This window comes from Cibotium barometz, chromosome 59 (genome assembly GCF_041138505.1).
Source record: "Cibotium barometz isolate CiBa-2024 chromosome 59, ASM4113850v1, whole genome shotgun sequence".
NCBI lineage: Eukaryota > Viridiplantae > Streptophyta > Polypodiopsida > Cyatheales > Cibotiaceae > Cibotium > Cibotium barometz.
Window position 1 is genome coordinate 20,701,388 of NC_141104.1, and position 13,765 is coordinate 20,715,152.

General features: G+C 47.7%; 1 protein-coding gene and 1 pseudogene across 1 annotated transcript in view; one reads left to right on the plus strand and one right to left on the minus strand.

Annotated features, from left to right (window-relative positions):
- LOC147605584 (Prolyl oligopeptidase family protein) overlaps nucleotides 1-13,765 on the plus strand; it is an 81,361-nt gene that overhangs the window by 45,060 nt on the left and 22,536 nt on the right. The gene's annotated exons all lie outside the window — the stretch shown is intronic.
- On the minus strand, nucleotides 8,526-9,729 carry LOC147605585 (uncharacterized; annotated as a pseudogene).

Below are 13,765 nucleotides of genomic sequence, written 5' to 3' on the forward strand. Positions count from 1 at the left end.
CATATCCGATCCTTTGGTGGGTACTCGGCTCTCCCAATCTCTTCTTGGAGGGGGTGGGAGGATACTCTGAGCTAACCAATTGCGATGTGCATAGCATGTGACATGCGGATCTGCATGTGCCTTCGAATCTTAGAGAATGCATCCCCAATGTGTGTGTGTGTGTGTGTGAGAGAGAGAGAGAGAGAGAGAGAGAGAGAGAGAGAGCTGTAATAACATCTACTAGAGGCGGAACTCGACCTATGAGACAAATCAATGTACAACTGTCAATGTCCTCTGGGTGTCGAGAAAAAAAAGGACAAAATGAACATGAAATAAACTATGAAAGTACTGAGCTAGTGGGAGGGGGGGGGGTGTGATGGATGGAGCACTACTGCTAGAGGCTCAGTATGCAACCTATATGCGTAGGGTATACAAGAATACAATGCAGATCTGTCTAGCTCCAACCAGTACCATAATGGGGCTGTAATATGTGATACATAGGCGATGGTGAGGCAAAAATCCCTTGGAGCATGATCTCTGGGTGTGAGTGTAAGTGAGCTAGCCGCTCCTGGATATGGTGCTCATGTCGAGCGCGTATCTCTGTGATCTCCCTCTGATGTAGTCTGGGAGTCTGGTAGCTTGGTGCTCTCGGTCTCTGGCTGGCTCAGAGGTCTGCAGCACGCTGAAGTGTAACCCCCTCCTGTGTCAGGGTAGGCACTGGGATAGATCTCTGGAAGAAATCAGTGAGCTGGAGCTGTCGCCCACCTCTCCCTAAGGTATGAGTCCGTATCAGTGCCTCTCTGTGGCGCTGTCTCTCTAGCAAGAACTGGCCAAATTTGCGCTGGTCTGCGGATTCCATGATCTGGCGGAGCGAGGGATGTCCACTGAAGATGGTGGTGTATCTCTCTCTAATGTCGTTATATGCTCTGCATCTGCATACATAATGCTCCTCACTCTCAACCTCCTCGTGGCATAGTTTGCATATCCTCTCTGCTCTGGGGATCCGTGCTGCCCTACCCGCCTCAATCCAAGCTGGTGTGATGACACTCTGAGCTGGCCAATCGCCACTCGGGCACTGTGAGGCATGCACACATCCATATATCCGGGTCACTGAATGAATCCATCTGCTGAGGTACGCATAAACTGACCTCTGTAGTATAGCATCTTCGGCGGTAGAGGCTGATTGGGTGTAATCCAAGTCTCCTGAGTGTATCGCTACCATAAATCCTGCTGAAGGACTCTGAGAGAGAGAGAGAGAGAGAGAGAAAGAAAGAAAGAAAGAAAGATATATTAACGTCCTGTCGAGGCCAAAGCTGACCTATAGGACAAATCAGAATACATCTTTGGTTACAATCCACTTCGGGGTATCGGTTAAAGAAAAGTGCATGTGGGATCAAAAAGAAACTAACTTCAAAGCTCTCATGACTCATGAGAGTTACATGTTACAATGGTAAAATCACCATGTGCTTAATGTGATTAGATATGTATAAGTATCAAGTTCATGTCCTTCAAAAGGAGGGTGGACCTTTAAAATCTTTGATGATAGCTTTTCCTCCTCTATAGACCGCCCACTTCCCTTGTTTCCTTGCTTCTCTGACTTTGGCCAGTTCCCCCGCTCTATTCTTTAGTTGTAGTGGGGTCAACTCATAAGAAATCCACACCGAGGTACCTTGCAATGATTTAGTCTGCTTCATTACCTTGATCTTATCAATCATATCATAGTATCGAACCCTAGCCTGTTTCCCTTTAATTTGAATGTCAGTTGGGTCACCAAGGTCTATAAAAGGTACCACTTTAGTGAGTCGTTCCTTTATGATATCTACATCCAAGATGTATCCCTCTAGCTGTTCATCTGTGTTGGTACCTACTGACCAATCTTCTGGCAAGCCCCCAATTCGAACAAAAGTTTCCAGGCTTTTGACCCTTTCATTTTCTTTCAGGACTGACAGTACTTCACTGACAAAGTTCTCTGATTTTACCTGAGGTTTTGTGCTTTCTTGTTGTGTTTCCTGTATTTTTTGGGTTGCTTCTTGGGCTGCTTCCTGAATCTCCTGCTTGTTCTTGATGTCCTGCAATTGAGCTTCGAGGCCAGCAATCCTTGTTTCTTGACTGGCAATCTTTGTTTCCTTGTGTGTCAGCTCAGTTTTGAGGGTGGAGACCTCCTGCTGCAATTTCTTCAGTTCTCCCATGATGAAGATCTCCCATGGGGATTGAGGTTTGATAAGGGGTGGAAGGGGGGGTGGGTTCGAGGCCATGGTTGCAAATGACTTCAGTTTAGGGGCCATGTTGTATCACGGGGGTGCTGAAAATAGCCCACAGGGAGCCCCCCCCCTCCCCCTCAGGGGGGTACTGAATTTAAACCCTACTCAAGAGAGGGTAAGGGCGAGCAGAGGAGCAGAGGAGGGGGCTGCTACTACAGCGGCGACGAGAGGGGCAGGCCCTGCTGCAGCGGCGACGGGAGAGAGAGAGAGAGAGAGGAAGTGACGGGGAGAGAGAGAGAGAGAGAGAGAGCGGAGAGGGGGGGGGCTGGGTCTGTGGCGGGAAGAGAGAGAGAGGAAGTGACGGGGAGAGAGAGAGGGAGAGAGAGAGCGGGGGGGGCAGGAGGGCAGGGGCAGCAGCAGGTGACGGGGAGAGAGAGAGAGAGAGAGAGCAGGGGGCGCAGGCCGAGAGCAGGGGGCGCAGGCGGAACAGCGAAGAGCAGGTGACGGGGAGAGAGAGAGAGAGAGAGCAGGGGGCGCAGGCCGAGAGCAGGGGGCGCAGGCGGAACAGCGAAGAGCAGGTGACGGGGAGAGAGAGAGAGAGAGAGCAGGGGGCGCAGGCGGAACAGCGAAGAGCGGGGCAGGCCCTGCTGCAGCGGCGACGGGAGAGAGAGAGAGAGAGAGGAAGTGACGGGGAGAGAGAGAGAGAGAGAGAGAGCGGAGAGGGGGGGGGCTGGGTCTGTGGCGGGAAGAGAGAGAGAGGAAGTGACGGGGAGAGAGAGAGGGAGAGAGAGAGCGGGGGGGGCAGGAGGGCAGGGGCAGCAGCAGGTGACGGGGAGAGAGAGAGAGAGAGAGAGAGAGAGAGATTTTATTAACGTCTTCCAAAAGACCGAACTCGGCCTATGAGACAAATCGGAGTACCTGTATGGGGTATCCTCTGTCATCCCAACAAAATGAAAAAGTACTGAACAAAAAAAAAGCTGAATCTGGGTGTGCGGGGGATGGAGCTCTACTACTAGGAGAAAAATGCAAAGCTATATGCATGGAGTATACAATCATGATATGCAACCTAGCTAGCTCCATCCTGTACCATACTGGGGGTATAGAATGGTATACATCAGTGAAGGGGGTGTCCACAGCTCCCTGAAGAACATGCCTGGGTGTGCTCTGAAGCGAGAGAGAGATTGAGATTGAGATTGAGATTGAGATTGATTTTTAACGTCTTCCAAAAGACCGAACTCGGTCTATGAGACAAATCAGTGTTGAGACAAATCAGTGTAGAGAGAGGGAGAGAGAGAGGGAGAGAGAGATTTTTTAACGTCTTCCAAAAGACCGAACTCGGTCTATGAGACAAATCAGTGTTGAGACAAATCAGTGTAGAGAGAGAGAGAGAGAGAGAGAGAGAGAGAGAGAGAGAGAGAGAGAGAGAGAGAGAGAGAGAGATTTTTTTAACGTCTTCCAAAAGACCGAACTCGGTCTATGAGACAAATCAGTGTACCTGTGTCATCCCAAAAGTGTACCTGTGTGGAGTATCCTTTGTCATCCCAACAAAATGAAAAAGTACTAAACTAAAAAGCTGAATCTGGGTGTGCAATAAGTACAATGAGTGGGGGTGGGGGAGGGGATGGAGCTCTACTACTCGGGGAGAGAGAGATACTAGAGAGAGAGAGAGAGAGAGAGAGAGAGAGAGAGAGAGAGAGAGAGAGGAAAGAAAGCTGTATTAACGTCTACTAGAGGCCGAACTTGACCTATGCGACAAATCAATGTACAACTGTCAATGTCTTCTGGATGTCCAGAAAGAAAAGAACAAAATGAACATGAAATAAAGTATGAAAGTACTGAGCTAGTGGGGGGGTGTGATGGATGGAGCACTATTGCTAGAGGCTCAGTATGCAACCTATATGCGTAGGGTATACAAGAATGCAATGCAGATCTGTCTAGCTCCAACCAGTACCATAATGAGGGTGTAATATGTGATACATAGGCGATGGCGAGGCAAAAATACCTCGGAACATGATCTCCGAGTGTGAGTGTAAGTGAGCTAGCCGCTCTTGGATATGGTGCTGATGTCGAGTCCGTATCTCTGTGATTTCCCTCTGATGTAGTGTGGGAGTCTGGTAGCCTGGTGCTCTCGGTCTCCGTCTGGCTCAGAGGTCCGCAGCGCGCTGAAGTGTAACCCCCTCCTGTGTCAGGGTAGGCACTGGGATAGAGCTCTGGAAGAAATCAGTGAGCTCGAGCTATCGCCCACCTCTCCCTGTGGTATGAGTCTGTATCAGTGTCTCTCTATGGCGCTGTGTCTCTAAACAAGAATTGGCCAAATCTGCGCTGGTCTGCGGACTTCATGATTTGGCGGAGTGAGGGATGTCCACTGAAGATGGTGGTGTATCTCTCTCTAGTAATGTCACTATATGCTCTGCATTTGCATACATAATGCTCCTCACTCTCAACCTCGTCGTGGCATAGTTTGCATATCCTCTCTACTTTGGGGATCCGTGCTGCCCTACCTGCCTCAATCTCAAGCTGGTGTGATGACACTCTGAGCTGGCCAATCGCCACTCGGGCACTGTGAGGCATGTACACATCCATATATCCGGGTCGCTGAATGAATCCATCCGCTGGGATACGCACAAACTAATCTCTGTAGTATAGCATCTTCGGCGGTAGAGGCTGATTGGGTGTAATCCAAGTCTCCTGAGTGTATCGCTGCCATAAATCCTGTTGAAGGACTCTGTTCCTCTCACTCTGAGAGAGAGAGAGAGAGAGAGAGAGAGAGAGAGAGAGAGAGAGAGAGAGGGCTTCCCTTTGTCATCCCAACAAAATGAAAAAGTACTGAACTAAAAAGCTGAATCTAAGTACAATGAGTGGGGGAGGGGATGGAGCTCTATTACTAGGAGAATGCAAAGCTATATGCATGGAGTATACAATCATGATATGCAACCTAGCTAGCTCCATCCTGTACCATACTGGGGGTATAAAATGATATACATCAATGAAGGGGGTGTCCACAGCTCCCTGAAGAACATGCCTGGGTTTGCTGTGAAGCGAGCCAGTCGCTCTGCACGCTCTCTGTGAAACTGAGCTCTGATCTTTGTCATCTCTCTCTGGTATAGGCGTGGTGTCCTAAAGCGAGGTGTCCTCTGTCTCCTGTGGGCTCTGAGTGTCTCTACTCTCTGGAGAGTAATTCCTTGCTGTGTAGGGGCTGGGAGTGGGGTGAATCTTTGAAAAAATGTAGTAATATGTGTCTGTCGTCCCCCCTCTGGAGTTGTCTGAGCCTGTAATGATGTCTCTCTGTGATGCTGTATGTCTAGAATGAATCTCCTCAGTATGCGCTGGTCTGCTGCCTCAAAGAGCTGGCGTAGGGAATGTGGCTCTCTGAATAAAATGGGATATCTCTCTCTGATGGTTGTATATGCTCTGCATCTGCATACATAATGCTCCTCACTCTCCACCTCCTCTCTGCACAATCTGCATACCCTCTCCTCTCGGGGGATCTGTGCTGCTTTGCCAATCTCGATCTCCAATTGATATGATGAGACTCTAAGCTAACCAATAGCTACTCTGGAGCCGTGTGGTAAAAAGCCCTCCATGTATCTAGGCCTCTCTATAAATCCATCATCAGTGATACTCATGAAGTGATCTCTGTAGTACAGCATCTTCGGTGGAAGAGGCTGTGTAGGCGATATCCATGTCTCTCGTGTATAGAGCTGCCATAGGTCTTGTCTCAATACTTTGTTCCTCTCACTATGAGAGAGACGGATATGTGGTGCATCCCTGTCATACTGGAATGGTGGTAGATGATCCATGTCTAGGGCGCTGTGAGAACCAATGTGTGACTTGTGCATACCATGATCCTCTGTCTCCTGCCTCAGCCAGCTGCCTAGATGCCTTAGAAGCTCTGTATGATAATCTGTCCTGTGGCATCTCTCTGAATCTGTCTAGTAGGCATATAGTTTGGAATATGGCCTCTACCATCATAGGAGGCGCAGCAAACTCTGCTCGGATAATGTCATGAGGTACTAACGGTTTGTTGCGTATCATGCGTGCCATCATGAGGGCCTGTGGTCTCTCTATTTGTGTCCACCAATGGGTAGCAAGGCGTGGCGCCCATACCACTGCTCCATACATCAGTGCCGGTGTGACTAATGTGTCAAACAGCCATACCTTCGTCCGAAGTTCCTGAAAATGCGCCTGGTGGCACTGTTTCTCTAGCATAGCCAATGCTGCATATCCCCGTGTCAATCTTGCTCTGGCTGTTGAACCCATTGTGAAGCGCGTGGCTGTTGCAGAGAAGGTATCCCCTAGGCATACGTATGATGTCACCACCTCAACTTGGCGTCCTGCGAGAGTGAATGTCAGCTGACTCTTGCCCTGTCTCGATGTATGAAAGACCATAACCTTGGTTTTCCCAAGGTTCACAGAAAGACCCCTCTATGTGCAGAAATCATCAAGTGCATGTAGATGCTGCTGTAGACCTCCTAGAGACTCAGACACTAATACAGTATCATCAGCATAAAGCATAATATGTACTGAGGTACCTGCTAGATGAACTCCATCTCCGCCTCCTGGTGTAATGAAGTCATCAATGTATAACCCAAATAGCGTGGGGGAAAGTGGGCATCCTTGCTTCACACCAATGGTGCTAGCAATAGTCTCGGACATACCTCCTGGGCATTTGACTCGCCCAAAAACTTGCTCATATAATGCATAGATGCCCCATGTCATATTTGCTGGTATGCCAAGAGATTGCAGGCGTTGAAAGACCCTCTCGTGGTACTGTGTCAAATGCCTTGCGGAAATCCACAAAGCAGCAATAGAGCTTTCTCTTCCTCACTCTGGCCTGATCAATCATACATCTCAAAGTGAATACATGGTCAGTGGTAGAGAAAGCTCTCCTGAAGCTTGCCTGCCCTGATGAGCGTAAACCTGCTCGCTCAGCATAAGTCCAACACTGCACCATAGAGTTTGGCCAACACGTGGCCAACCATAACCGTCTTGTAGTTGCTCGGATCAAGCATATTCCTTGTTTTGTGGATCGGCACAATGGTGTGCATCGTCCACGCAGGCAAACCCTTTGCTAGTGCCCTGTTAAACAGGTGTGCAAGAAAAGGAGCCAAAGAATCTACTGCATATATCAGATGCTCACCCTGTAGGCCCATATGGTCGGCGGCCCGTCCATGCTGTAGGCGGCGGATAGCTTCCTTTACCATCGAGTGGGTAAAGAAGCTAGCTGTGGTAGGTCGAGGCTCTTGTGGTTGAGGTATAGGTGGCTGCTGTGGGGCATGGTATAGGCCCTCTGCATATGTGTGCCATGTCTGTGGGTCTGCAATGGGTGTCGGTTTCCAGGGCTCTCTGAAGTGCCGCCATGAGATAGGGCTATCTCTACTCATGAAGAAATGGAAGATCTCTAGCTCGTGTATCTCTGTGAAGGCCCGCCTTTTGCGGCGAGTAGGTCCCATCATCTCTCTCCTCGACTCCTGCTCTGTGATGGCTCCCAAGGCTCTCTGTATGCGGAGCCGTGAGGATAAGGCTCTGCACTCGTCATCATACCATCTGTTCTGGGGCATTGTCCCAGATCTGTAATGCAGCCGTGTGTAGGAGTGATGCCAGCTGGGCTGTAATGGTGTCCATAGGTGCCAGGGGATCCATCAGTAGGAGCCCATCCTCTACTTTGCCAGTGTATATGTCTGCCATGTCATGTGTGAAGTAGATGGTAGTGTGTGGCGTCGGTATGTGGGGGGCTGGTGATACTGGTGATCCGGCTAGTGAAAATGCCAAGTATGTATGATCTGCCCCAATAGGACGAGGTGGGATGGTGAATGAGGTGACAAGCTGTGATGCCTCCAGAGTCCAAAGACCCCATAATGTCGTCTACCACCGTGCCTCCGGTCCGTGTATGACCCCCATGTGGGAAGCATGTCAGCCCTCCTGATCTCGGCCACTGTAGCATCCCGTTATAAATAACGAGATGATACCTGGCTCCCAACTCTAGTAACTGGTCCTGTCGTCATAGTCATACACCTCACACTGTCTCCTCTGTGTGCGGGCATTGAAGTCACCCGTAAGAAATACCTCCCCTAGTGTAGAATAATGCATAATCTCTTCTGACAGACAAGTGTATGGCGAGGCTCTTGTCTCCTCCTGTGGCATGTCCTCTGTAATGACATAGGAGGATCCTGATGGAGGAAAGTAACATAGGGCTATGTATATAACCCTGTCCTGTGAGAGCTGTAAGCTGATCCACATGTATATGGCCTCTGGATCCTGTGCTACCACTCTCAGTCTCCCCTGTAGCTCCCGTCTGAATAGAACTGCTACTTCCCCCGACCCTCTCGAGGTATCCTGGCGTGTGGTCCTCCTGTATGCTGACTCCCACTGGAATCCCTTTACTCGAGGTAGCCCTCTCTCTGGGCTCTGATGTGTCTCTGTCAGAAGTATGATGTCTCTCCTCACCATAACATGCTCCAGTCGTCCAGGCTGCACCCATAGTGAACCATTACTGTTCCATACTGCCATGTGTATCTCTGTCAGTGGCGTGGTCTTCATAGGCCCCAAACCGCTAATCCATGGGCCGGCCATCAATGATGACCCGACCATCTCGATAGAAGACCTTCTTGCCTTCTATCCTCGCGTGTAAGACTCGTGGCATGCAAGCTCTCCTATGCTCTAGCTGCATCCTCGTGAGATCATCATCCAAGAAAATAGGAGCTCTCTCTAAGCCTCGTAGTATGACCCTCTTCCTCATGAAGATGGTGCGTGCCTCCACATCCCGAAACTGTATGATGAGAGCTCTCTTCTTTGTCATGTCTTTCCCGGCCCTCCAAGCTTTGAGGAAGGGGGGGGGGGTCCCTCATGTGAGTATCCAAGTCGTGTGCATAGTGTCCGCCCATCCCTCTCGGGGGTAGAGTCGGCTACCTCGGGAATCCCCGTGACTCTCACATTGAGTCTACGAGCATGTCGCATCTGCTCCTCCTCAATGGTGGTGTTGACGATTTGGAGCCCTTCTTTTTGGGCATCCTCTTTCACTTCCTTTTTGATGTTCCTCTTCACCTCTTCTACCCAACCCTCCCTTGTTGCCTCCATCTTACCTTCTAGGCTCTTGGTGATTGCCTTGGTGAGTTCCTCTTTGATGGCCTCTTTGTTAACTTCCACAATCTCTCCCTCCTCCTGTGGTGGTCGGTCCCGTAGAGAGATCACCTCCGCTTTGAGGATGTCGATTTCCTCCTTCATAGTGTCCCGTTCCTTCTTCCATCCCTCTTTCTCCTCTTTCCATGCTTCTTTCTCCTTCTTCCCTCCTTCCTTCTCTTTCTCCCTCTCCTTCTCCCAAGTCTCCTTCTCCCTTTTCCAAGCTTCCTTCTCTTTTTGTAAAGCTTCGATCTCCTTCTCGACTTTGGAAAGTCGGTTGATGATGTTGTTGATGGCGGAGTTCGCCGTCTTCTTGTTTTCTGTGATGGAGATGTTTAGCATATCCTCCATTTTGACTATCTCCTCTTTGCTTGCACCCTTGGCCATGTCGATGTACCTCGGAGAGATAGAACCCTAACACTTATGTTGCTGCCTTGGAGGCCTGAGCAAGGGTGGGTGAGAAAAGGGAAAGGGTCGCGAACATAACCTGGATTGGGCAGGGGCTTCACATGGCGGCGACCAAAATGAAGCGATGGGGAGGGGATGCGCAGGCGACGGGGGGAGAGAAAGCACAGGCGACGGGGAGAGAAAGAGAGAGGCGACGAGGAGAGAGATGCAAAGGCGACGGGAGATAGATGCGAAGGTTATTTAATCATTTATTATGATTTCTAGCCATTGTACTTGTTGTACTTGCTGTACCAGCCACTGTAATGGCTATACAAGCCCTTGTACCTGATGTACCAGCCACTGTATTGGCTGTACTAGTCCTTGTACTTGTTGTACCGGCTGTACCAACCACTATCTATTGTACCGGCTGAATGGAGAGCTGAACCTGTTGTACCAGCTCTATTGCATCAAGACCCATGGTTTTTGGGGAAGAATCAGTACCCACACGGAGGTATATGGATTACATTATTGGCTCGGCATTTCTACAGCCTATGTTCTGGCTTGGTTTCCTCGTTTTGGGGTGTGTTATGGACTTTGTATATGGATAATCCGGCATCTCCCGTGGGGAGAGGAAGGCCCTCAAAGCTTGTACATGATATTATTCTCCTTGGGTAATAAAATACTCCAAGGGGGGGGGGGGAGAAGGGGGGTTGGCCCATTCTGACCTCTATGCGGTGTCACACGTGCAAGATCCATTTTCAGCATTTGTGGATGTTTTGTCCATCTTTTATGTTTTATGCAAAGTGATGATGGATATGTGTTAAGGCTGTGGCCATGTTTAAATGTTTTTATATGTATTGATGGTATCAACAAGTGTGTCAAAGGCCCTAGTCCCCCGGGCACCCGCCACGAGTTACATTGGTATCAGAGCATAGGTTTTCTTGGAAGCGGAGGCTTCCTTCTATCAATAAGGAAGAGAAGATCTCAAGTGGGGACCACACTTACCATCATTGCTGTTAAGCATGGCCAACCGCTTCATAACTTATGAAGCAAGAGCATGAGCAGCAGACAGCTTGTTGATCTAAGGATTTATGAATTCACAGAATTTATCTTGGAAGTGTGAAGGTGGCTTTATGTGCACACGTGTAGCACTCTTTCCATATGGATATTGTGGATTATATTATCAAGCTTACAGGCAAGCTATACGGAGATATATCTCAGGATATCTTAAGGGTATGGTGACGAGATATTTCTTTTGGCTTCATGACCAACCTGGCAAAGAAAAGCTAAGTATACTTTGAGTTTGCAAAGTTGGTGCTTTGGCTATTAACTATGAAGTGTTTTTGATGTTCACTAACCCTTGTATAGTCATGCAAGGAGAAAGGTGGTGTTGTTTGCCTTGAGATGGTTTCAGGGAAACATTGTTTATGGCTTCCTTTATTGGGATGGATTATATCTATGGAGATTTCTTTCATTAGATTTATATAGATATTGGGCTTCACAAGCAATTTCTATGGACGAATCTGTCCGAGTTTATAAAGAAGAAATCTTTGCATATCTCATGGATATGATGCTTTTATGGATAAAGTCCACCTCTACTCCAAGGTGTGTGGTTAGCACGGAGTATGTGGTAAGAGTTATGGTATACAAGAACTATGGTATATAGGTCTATGGATTCCTCGTTTTCTTTTCTAGGGATTTGGATCTGTTCTCAGGTTTATGGATTATTCTTTTTGACTCCCTTTATTTGGGATGCATTGGACTTATGAAACTCATGGTTCACATACCTTGTGTAGTGTTCTCTTGTCCTACGTGCTCTCTTGAAGATTGTTTCTACCATGTGTGGGTGGAACAATAGAGAGCAGATGGAAGGGAACATGGGCACTTCAGAGGGTAGTGTCGAGCACAACATACCGTGTGTAGTGTTCTCTTGTCCTATGGCTCTCTTGAAGATTGTTTCTACCATCTCTGGGTGGAACAATAGAGAGTAGAACAACACTACAAAAAAATAATAATTTGTACGCTGCTTAAACAAACGGGTCTAGCCCTATGTAAAAAAAAAAAAGGCAACACGTCACTTAAAAAAGAAAAGAAAAGAAGTCGTCCTCCAGCGTGCATACGGGCAGTCAAAACACAAACAAAATAAATCCTCCCCACCGGCTTCTCATGCACACGAGTGTGTGAAGAAGCCTTGAAGTTGGCATTAAAAAAAAAATAAAAAATCACTCGAAGCATGGTTCTTCGGAGACAACCAGACACACATTATCTTCGTTTGAGCAACAACAGACTCGACATCGACATTCTTACCGTTCACAACAACCTTTTTCTTTGAATCAACATCAGCAACACAAGCAGCAACATGAAGCTTTCAAAAGGTCTCCCCTTGAAGAGCACTTAACCTCTTCAAAGTGGACTTCTCTACTGGCACGAACTTTCGACCCTAGTCGAGCACTCGGTCGTGAAGGCCACGATGATGGACAAGTTTTCCCTCGCGAGCCATGCCCTTCTACTTCGGAAGCCTTAATACCTGTTGAACAAGCTGAAGATTTAAGAAATTATGGTTCGTGTGTGACAACCCAAAAGCACACAACTCCTCCGGCTGTGATCCAGGCAAAAACAATGGCCTCGTCACCGCCCTTACAAACTGAAGTCTTTGTCTCTGACCAGAAAATCGATGCAGTGGTGAATGAGAACCTTAAGTCAACTTTGAAGACTGAAGACCTTACCTTGAATGGTACAAGGGATACTGCGGACTCTTGCAGCATGACTTCAGTCGCTGCATATGAATATTTGAACAATACCTCTTCGCTGTCAACAACAACTCTTGAAGATTCCACTTGGGAAACAGATGAAGAAATGCAGCAATACCCTAATCTTCTTCAGGAATTCTTTGACAAACGGATGTCTATCATTTGACACATGGGTTTTATTTTAAATGGGAGGGAATGTCACGATTGTGACGTATGTATGTTTCAGATCCTCTCTTCATTGTTAATTCGTGTTGCAGATGCAAAGAGTAACCTGCCAAGGGAACCCCTACCCTCGACTGGTTGCGACTCTTTGCCAAAGGATGTACCTCTTCATCGAATAGCCGCATCCCTTCGACGAATGGTTGTATCCCTTGATGAATGGTTGTGCCTCTACATCGAATAGACACATCCCTTAGCCTAAAGTTGTATCCTTTCGTCTATGGTCATGTCCTTTCGTCAAAGGACATGCCTCTTCAAATGTGTCTCTTCATCTCCTATATAAGAGACCTATTGTACTCAGTTTAATCAATTCAATTCAATCTTCTCTCAAGTGTTTTCCTGAAGTCTCTTGTTCTCTAAGTTAAGTACTTAAGTAGTAATTAGTACACCATATGAGGGATTAACAACATAATCCTCACAGATGTTTTGTCCATCTTTTATGTTTTATGCAAAGTGATGATGGATATGTGTTAAGGCTGTGGCCATGTTTAAATGTTTTAATATGCATTGATGGTATCAACAAGTGTGTCAAAGGCCCTAGTCCCCCGGGCACCCGCCGCGAATTACAACACGGCCATCGCGATAGAATGCTCTCTTGCCCTCTTTTCGGGCCTGTAGGACTCTCGGAATGCATGTTTTCCTGTCTTCTATCGCATCCTTGTAAGGTTGTCATCCAAATAGATGGGATCTCCCTCTAATCCTCGTAGAATCACGCTCTTCCTCATGAAGATGACCCTCTCCGTCTCTCCTCCAAACTATAGGATGAGGGCTCGCTTGCATGTTGAGTCTACAAAAGAGAGATTAACGTCTACAAAAGACCGCATATGAGATGAAAAGATACAAATGAATCCATGAGTAATTTTATGAATAACAAACTGAAAATGAAACAAGAACTAAACTAAAACTGAGCTATCATTGACAAAATTGTCAAAGAAAGCCCTATGTGCTACACCTAGGAAAAGTGCAATACATCCTCATAAATAGACGGGCATTTACTATGCGAATACCTTTCTCTTTTCTTGATAGTTGGGCAATGTGCTAGCAGAACAAGAGTAAGCTTGTATGAATACGATAAGCATGTGCCACATAACCTGGTGTAAGCATGAGGGC